This window comes from Pseudorca crassidens, chromosome 14 (assembly GCF_039906515.1).
Source record: "Pseudorca crassidens isolate mPseCra1 chromosome 14, mPseCra1.hap1, whole genome shotgun sequence".
In the NCBI taxonomy this organism is placed as follows: Eukaryota; Metazoa; Chordata; class Mammalia; order Artiodactyla; family Delphinidae; genus Pseudorca; species Pseudorca crassidens.
The window spans coordinates 19,209,977-19,219,934 of NC_090309.1; positions in this window are offsets into that span (position 1 = coordinate 19,209,977).

The following is a 9,958-nucleotide window of genomic DNA, read 5'->3' on the forward strand; positions in this document are numbered from 1 at the left end:
TTTTGCAAAAATGGCTTTTTGTTGAAATCCACTTCTGCCCAGTTTCCTCACCTATAAAATGCTTTGACATGAATTTGGCCCCCAGAAAGCTGAAAACCCACCACTGTGTTCCCTGGCTTCTTCTTAGAAAGGTGAAATGTCAGGTACAAACGAGGTGACAAGAAGTCCCCTTTAAGTAAAACTTTAAGTAAGTTTTTTCAGTAAAGAATATTTGACATCCTGTTTAGTTAGAAGTAGAAATGTGTTGTTCTTTTTTAAGCTTTCAGTTACATTCATTCTTTCAATAAGTTCTCAATAGTGTTTACTGTTTTTCTGGCTTGTGCTAGATGCTAAAGATATAACAATGAATATGATTAACATGGTTCCTAACTTTCAAATAACTAAAGTTTAGCGAGGGAGACAAGCTTTTAATAAGCAGTTATAATATGGTGTGGTAAGTATGCTAATATGCCACAATACAGGGTATATTTTAGTACCCATAGAGGGGCACCAAATTCAGACTCCAGCAGACCAATCTTCATATGCAGAACAGAATATTTGGCATGGAAAGGAATTAATGATCAGATTATTCTGGGTTCCACAAAGAAATGGAATAAATAGGATAAAAGAAAGGGGGGTGGGGATGGAGAGAGAAAAAGAGTGAGAAAGAGAGAGAGAGAAACTTACCATAAAGAACTGGCTTACACAATTATAGAGGCTGAAAAGCCCAAGATCTGCAATTTGCGAGCTGGAGACCTAGGAGAGCCAGTGGAGGGGGTAGTTCCAATCTGAGCCCAAAGCCCTCTAAACAAGAAGAGACAATGGTGTGAGTTCTAGTTCAAGTCCAAATCCAAAGGCAGTAGAAGACCAATGTCCTAGTCCAAATACAAAATCAGGCAGAGAGAATTTTTTCTTATTCAGCATCTTATTTATTCAGACCTTTAATGGATTAGATGAAGCTCACTTACATTGGGGAGGGCAATTTATTTCACTCAGCCTGTCGATTTAAATATTAATCTCATCCAGAAACACTCTCACAGACATACACAGATATATTGTTCAATCAAATATCTGGACTCCCTGTGGTCCGGTCATGTTGACACATAAAATTGACCACCACAGTGACCACGTGGCTCCAATATCTTGTTTTACTAATGAAGCCTGGGTAGGTAATGTAACTTGGCCAAGGACAGAAGAGGCTGGACAGCAAGGTTCCTGCTTCCAGTATAGTGCCTGGTCCATGGGACCACAGGACAAGATTGTTTTTATTATCATGTCCTCTGTGGTTAAATAGTTCCTGACCTATACAGATTCTACTTCTTTAGTGCTCACCCAGAGCTTGCCTCTCTTGACAGAGCCCATGTTATACACCAAGGGTGATATTTTTTACCCTCATCAAATGATGAATTCTAATTCCTCATGACATTGATTTCTGAATGAAACAGTATCTAATTCACTTGTTCTTAACCAGGGGTGCATATCACAAGGAACTGTTTTTTTTTAAAAAATATATATTCCTGATCGTAGGGTTCCCTTGCCTCATTACCCATCTACCCTCTGAGGACAGAAGTCCGGCATTCTCCAGATAAGATAGGGGGTGGAGACAGGTACTGGCTTCTGCTCTGATCCTGCCATCCAAAGATAGAGGTCCTCCCAGCAAGCAGTTCTCCAGTAGGCTCCAGGCTGGCTCAGGTGTGAAACACAAAGGAAACACAAAGGAAAATATATAGTTTGGTGTAAGTCTGATAGGCTTTTCAAGTACCCTTTCAAAGATAGTACAGAGCAGGTCACTACCTCCACTGGCATATACAGTTGGCTCTAATGAAAAACTTGTAAGATTTGTAAGTAGTTCTTGCTGAAGAAATGTTGGATCCATAAAGCTTCAACATTTTAGCATTTGTGCTCAAAATCCTACTGTTTTCTCTGCCTTCAAGATGAATTACTTTCTTACTTTATGTGCTTCTACAACAGGTAACTGTAGACACTTTCCTAGTAGCCAACTTAATAGTCAGTAATGAGACTTCCCTGGTGGCACAGTGGTTAAGAATCTGCCTGCCAATGCACGGGTTCAATCCCTTGTCCGGGAAGATCTCACATGCCGTGGAACAACTAAGCCTGTGTGCCACAACTACTGAAGCCCACGCACCTAGAGCCCTTGCTCCACAAGAGAAGCTACCACAATGAGAAGCCCGAGCACCACAAGGAAGAGTAGCCCCTGCTCCCCCCAAGTAGAGAAGGCCTGGGTGCAGCAACGAAAACTCAACACAGCCAAAAATACATTAAAAACAAAAAATAGTCAGTGATCATTACCTTCTGTCATGAGGATTCAACATGAGCATAGTTGTTCCCCTACTGGGATTCAGACATATCTGAACATTTCAGAAAACTTGCTGTGATGAGCTTAACAGAAATTTGTTCATGTGCAGATGGAGAAAATTGTTCTTCCTGTTTGGCAGAACAGGCGTGACTAGCAGAGCTGTGGCACTAGTAGAACTGTTCAGGATCATGTATGCATTGGCTTCTAGGAACTCTGAGTAAAATTTGAGGATGAGACTCTGTAAGAACTGGAGAATCTGGGACAGTGCTTTGAAATCAATATATTATTTAAGCAGGGCCTCGTAGGCAGAATAATGGCCCTCCAAAGATGCTCACATCCTTGTTCCAGAGCCTGTGAATGAATATGTTACCTTACATTGCAACAGGGAATTTACAAATGTGATCTTAGATTATGCAAATGAGCTCAGTCTAATCACACAAGTACTTCAAACCAGAGGACCTTTCCCTGCTATAATCAATCAGAGAGAGGTGCTATAGCAGGAGAGGTGTCAGAGAAATGCAAGGTTTCTAGCTTTGAAAATACAGGAAGGTCCCATGAGCCAAGGAATGTGGACAGGCTCCAGAAGCTGAAAAAAGCAAGGAGATGGAATCTCCCCATGAGCCTCTCGAAAGGAATATAGACCTGCAAACACCTTGATTTTATCCCAGTGAGACCTATGTCAGAACTCACAGATCCAGAACTTTAAGTTAATAAATTTATATTGTCCAAGCTACTCAGTTAATGGTAATTTTTTACAGCAGCAATAACAACAACAGAAAACCCTAATACAATGTCTTTAACCAAGAAGAAAAGTTATTTTATGTCAATAATTAGATCTATTCAGGACTAAGATAAAACTGCTGAAAGACTTCCCCCTCCTCATAAAAGAAAACTCTCTGTGCTGTTTTTATAAACTTTTCCAAGTTGTTTTGAGTACTTTGAATTTAACCTGACTGCAGAATTTAACTTTTCATGCTTGACATCTCTAATCACAAAGCAGAGGCTGTGTCCTCCACTCCTGTACTTTCCACCCAGAACACCAGGTAGAACTGCTCCAGATCTCATCCACACTTATGATGGAGTTGAACTGATGTCATAGACAAACAGAACAGTTTTGAACCAACTGCCTTCAGGCAGTTGTTCTGAAACCAACAATTAAACATGCTGAACTGGGAACATGAGAGCAGGAAGCTCCATGATGGGTGGGAACCTCGATAGAGAGCCCAGTTATTCTCTACTGCCTGACTAATGTATGTCCTGCTTGGTGTAAACAACTTTTTCTAGGGGTGTCATGTGTGCCCTCTGGAATTCCACTTCTTGTGGAATGCTTCAGGTCAGTTTACTGATCAGAGTTGGGCTGTGCCTGAGTTGATGCCTCAAGCCAGGTAAAAAGCTTAATACAGAAACTTAAGGAGAAAGTCATCTAGCTTTCAAGATAGTTCTCTATAGTTAATGGAATTTGTTTGAACTGGCTAAATCCTGGACTCCAAAGGGCATAACTGAGGTTACTACTGCATGGTGGTCTCACCTTGGTGCATGAGATTCTATTGATAATAATTTTACTGTAAAGACATGTTGGCCAAGGGACAAGGGGGTGGACGGTTCAGAAGAGTCAACATAGTAGACATGAGGCTGTTATCATTAAAAGGGCCAACACTGGTCCTTGTTGGCATCTGGGAACTTGGCACTTAAACCACACCCTAGTTGATAAGAGTAGGAGTAGCTCAATGTACCTAGATTGTTTGTACAAACAAAATGGTTTATGCTAATATCTGTTTTACTTCTATGATTCTGAAATTTTGGTACATGTTGGGGAGAGAAGCCTACATGACCAGTCCTTGATAAAAACCTTGGGTACTGAGTCTCTAATGAGGTTTCCTGGGAAGAAACATTACACACATCTTGTGTTTTCTCTGCTGGGGAAAGAGCATACGTAATATATTCCATCACTGAAGGGAGACAAAATCAGAGCCCTGTTCATAGATTTCTACAGATTCCACTCCTGCTTTTTTCCTTCATTGACCTATTGTGTTTCCCTCACTCATGTAATAAATCTTATCTATGAGTTCAACTACAGGGAGAGTCCTGTGAGTCCCTGCAGAAAATCACTGGATGAGTGGATGATCTTGAGAGCCCCATTACAAAAAGCATATGTATGTATGTGTGTGCATGCATAATCAAAACTGAATTAAATAATGCATATAAAATCACATAATCATATAACCATTTATATGTATATATAACAATTTAGGCTTTGCTATACATACTTTGTCAGAGCCATTCAGACACTAATATTCCCTAACGGATTAGGTCACTGAATGGCTTCTATCACTATGTAGACAAGTACAATTTTTCAATAAGTTTTATTTTTAGTGAGATAAATAATTTGAAAAATTATTTAATGACTTAATAAATATAGTTTGGGCATCTACCAGGTGCCATGCATTATGCTACATAGTCTGAAATGATGGAAAAATTACTTAAAACTACTACAAATAATTGAATCAATAGGATAAAGGTACACATGTACACATGTATAAATATAGATGGATTTGCATCACATTGCCATTTAAATTTTACATAACAATCAGAAAGAGAGAGAAAAAGATTTAAACAGAGGTAAATTCACACATTTTTGTATTCAACATTCAATTCATATCATTTGGCTTAGAGTATAATGGAGATGAAGACATGAATCTGCTCTTCCTAAGTTGTCCTCTGTACCCATGGGTCTTTTATAGTGTTAGCGACTCACCCTGCTGAATATCATTTTACAATTTTCACATAAGTCATAGCCCCTAAACCTAAGCCAGCTTCCTTAGCTGGTATTCAATCAAAGCAATTCTTTCAGGGTTAATTATATCTCTATGTTATTGTCTCCTAATATGACAACTTTAGAAACTTAACTCTCAAGTAAGATGTTTCAATACTTGTGTAAACATGCATGCCTCACAAGGCCCCTGAATTCCGAAAACTTCCTCTCTAGTTGTAAGACACCAGCACAGAAAACATTTAAATAACAAGGAAAGTGATAATATGTTCCATAATTGAAAATGTGGTCAAAGTGTTCTATTGAAGTTCAGACAATAGGGAGATTTGCTCTTGCCATACTGACCAGCAAATACCATGATGGAGGAGTCTAGCACATAAGCTTCTGTGCTGTTTTATTTCTCATGTGTAATATGCAACTTACATGTTAATTGAATTTGTTTTACATTTTAACCTGTACTTAAAATGTTTGAGAGGCTACCATGTATCATGCATTGAACTAGTTTCTTTGTAGACAGCAAATAAACAAACACTATTAGATAATAATAATAATTATATAATATAATAATTATATTGTTGACTGAAAAAAGAGGTACAACCTGAGAGTTATGAGTTCAGTTCTCTCTGGGGCAAAATGAGGACTTCAGTCCAGCAGACAGCATTTCAGATAGCTCTGAGAAACTGCTCTGAAGAGGCAGGGGAGAAGGTATGTATATATGTGATTTTGGTGAAGGGGATGTAAATGCAATCAAACACACTTTTGCAGAAGGTTGGGGCTAGTCTCATGAAGGTTACTGCTAGTCACGAGGAGGAGACATCACCATGAAAGATTTTAGTGCTTTTCTAGATATGAGGAGAGCCAAGAATTGGGCTTATAAAATTTTCTCTTGAAAATATCTAACTATCTGAAGGCCTGTTCAGCCAGTTTTTCCCATAGCACAGAGTGCCACATTCCTGATCTCCACCCTGAACTCCTTTCAAGGAGTGTTGAAGATCAGAAGTCACAGCAGCTTGTGATTTAATCCTTGTAAAGGCAGATGGCAAGTGACAACATTTAGTTTGCAATATTTTATTAATATAATTATTAATAATTATATACAAATATAATTATATAAATATGAATTTTACATAAATTTACATGATTAAATATTATTAAAATATAAATTTATAATTATATAAATTAATTAAAATATATAATTAATATGTTAATATATGATGAATGATATTGATATAAAAGTTAATTATTATTATAAAATAGAATAATTTCATTGTTTTTATTGTTATTACTTTATTCCCACACCAAAGTATTTGTGGAGTGGTTAGACTCTGCAAGACTCATCTCTGGCCCTGTTAAGTGAGAAGTGAGTTTACGTGTAGGTAGAGGGAGAATAACTGGCTGCCTATATCTTGCAGTTTATAATTTCTGGAATGATATTTATAGCCCCAAGAGAACTCAGTTATTCCCACAAGTATAATCTCAGTTCATTCTCAAAATCCTCTAACATTAGTGATTTTTTGCTTTAGTATAAAATTTTGATATTTTTACCAATCTGATGCAAATCACCTTGAGGGTCATAGTTATTTGTACCAAAATATGAAGGAAGAATCCGAGTGGTGATCTTGAAATTAATGATAGAAAAAAGAGTTGAAGAGCTATGAGTACCTGGAGGTAGGTATGATCTGACTTTGTCAAATAAGGAATGGGAAGGAAAGAGCAAATTTGGGGCCTCCAAAAGCTCTTTCTCTCGGTTTACATTTACCAAGAGTTTCCTTGCTTAAAAACAAATGTGGTTAGAATTTTCAATGGATGCAGCTTTAAAGAAAAAACTGAAAGATAGGCTGAAATAAAATAATAAATGTCAAGAAGATGATGGATTCATGAGGAGCCCTTAATCCAAATGGTACCAAATTCCATTTATCTGAAATGATTCACAGTCAGGATTACCAGACTGTAACAGGTGACTACTTTTAAGTACAGATGCTAAATGTCATACCTGCAGATGGTTCATCAGTAGAACATGTAAAAAAAATCTTAATTATGTACTATGAAGCCTTTTCATAAAAAAATAGAAGACAGGCATTCATTATGCTTGTTTGAGTTATATCACTGAGTATAGATGCTGTTATGAGTTAACTGGTGCTTTAATCAAAACAAGTATCAGTGGATCAATTTAATGATATGAAGGTTCTAACTTCAGGTTGGAAAGTTTCTAGCAATGCAAAATTCTTGCAGTTTCCTGATTTATGCATCAAAGAAAAGGATTGTCCTCCACCAAAATACCACATCGATATGTGTTAAAGAAAGAGATGCTCAGCTAGTCTTCCTTAAATAGAAGCCTTCCAGATTAGCTTGGAATTCTCCTGGAGACATATCACACCTGAAGCCTGAAGCTGGAAACATTTAATTCCTCACATGGACTTTGGAATCATTGTGGCAGGTTTATCAAAGAACATTTGTCATTCATGAACACATGCATTTTATATTCAAATTATTTTTTGTTTTACCGTCATTGGCCAGTTTATACTATGGACATTGCTGGAATGACAACTTTGGCCAAATAGCAAATCCACGCTCAAAGATGGAGCTTTAATGAGAAGTATATGCATGGAAAAAAAAAAAAAAAGATGGAGCTTTGATTCAGTTTAGCACATTGAAAAACTGTCTCAGACTTTGAATGTGATTCCCCATAGAGACAGCTCTCCAAATATTTTGAGTCTCGGCAACTCCATCTGGATTATATGGCCCGTGGTGATATCAATAGTGTATTTGTTAAATTGTTATTCTCATTTCCTGATCAATTCACATCCCACTTCATCTTCATGATAAAAGGATGTTCAAACCCTACTGACAATACAGTGTTAAATTCTCTACATCCATTTCCTTATCTTTCCAATAATGAATGGCATGCTACTGCTTAGGTGTGTGTTTGTGTGTGTGTGCGTGTACCCATGTGCTTTACCTTTGAACATATTTCACATAACTAAGAGTGCCGTATAAATGCAAGGTTCGCTATGACTGGTTTTGACCCAAAATCAAATCCAAGGGAAACTCCTTAGATCTCTGAACAAGCTGATTTGCAAGAAGGAAGCAACCCTGCCAAGAATTAGGTGCAAATGACTGGGAATTTCTGCAAGTGAAGTTCTTACTTTTTGTCCTCTTTTTAGTTAAAATAAGAAAGCAAACAAATAAAATCCTGTATATTTAATTATGATGATATAAATTACATAATTGCAATAAAAAGTAAAACAGTACAAGAGCTAAAACTGGAAAGTAAAAGTACTTCAACCTCCTCATTCCCACCTCTCAGCAGAACCACTATAAACTGTTTCTTGCATATACTCCTTATAACTTTCTTTGCAAAAGCAAGTGCACATATTTACATATCTATATACATATATTTATAAATCTTTCCTTTACACATATAACAGGATGCCTTACCAGGAGAAGCACATGCCAAAATTTAAATTTGTTATTTTTATTCTTATTTGGCAAGAGAATTATACAAGCGTAAACAGATAATCACCTTATAATCACAAACAATAGGTAAATGCACAGTGAATCATCTCATTGTCCAAGCAAGTGGGGTATAGTAAGACTTCTTATGTCCCATCACCTTAGTAACTCATGAAACAAGATTAGTTTTCTAGGTCCATGAGATGGCAAACTCCAAAACCTGTGTCAGCATAGCCCTCTGAGGTTTGGCTTATTCCTGAGGAACTTGTAGTGAATTTAAAAGAAAAGAGCTAGACCATAACTGCAACTTGGGGAAGTCCGGCTTATCACTGTTGAGGAAGAGGGACTGGCTTTCATAAAGACCCCTGGGGCTGCTGCAGGTATCCACACAAGCTTGTGCTCATAGATGCCATAGGCAAGCTTTGCCTGTTGAATTCTGCTTGTCCAGCCTTTAAGTGTGATAATAGTGAACTAAATGAACTCATGTTTTCACAGTCTGACCTGTGTAGACTAAATCAGCTCAAATATTCTTAGGACTTCAAGTTGGGGAGGAATAGAGAAGAGCAAAAGCATTTGAAAGGGAAATCTTGAACCTTATTCTTATAGAATTTGTGGAGGGCTGCACAAGTAACTAATATAAATGAAATAAGATTTCTACTACACTGTTATGTTACAGAGAACTCTACCACGAATGTAAGTAACAACAGGGATCTGTTCATTTTGACCTATTGTTAATTCTCTTAAATTACATGCACATTAGCTAGTTTAAAATTTTAAAGTTCTATCCATGTTTGTATAACAAATTTGGTTTATTATATTCAGATCATATCAACTTTCTTTTCTCCCTTCAAACATCTCCAGTATCTTTTCCCATTAGCACATGCTGCATAATATTCTCAATTGCTGCAAAATATTCACATTTTACAAAAGTATCATGAGTTACTTTTAAAATGTCTGACTGTCATTTTCTTTGCGCATACAAAATAATGTGGCAATAGCTATGCCTATACATGTGTTTATGTCAATGTAATTCACAGATCAAATCCCCAGCAGATGAATTCTTGGACAAGAGATGAGTCACTTTCAATTTGATAGCTATTGCCAAATGGCACTCCGAATGCTATCCATTTATACACTTAGCAATGATGTATGAGAATCAGGATTTCTTTGTAAGGAAAATGACCCATTACAGATGTTTCTCAAAGTTCTGGATGATGTTACTTAAGGTCAAGACCACCTGACTTAAAAACCCTCCACTCCTACCCCCACAAAGCACTAACTCAAATCAATTCTTTCTGCATTGTAAAGAGACTAAGTGGACATTTTCTCCTTAAGTTCCTACCTCTGAGGGACAAATTTAGCTCAAAAGTATATTTTTTTCACATAAAAGCAGTGGCCAATTTTCTTTTGAGCACCTCACACTCACAATTTCGCAGGCA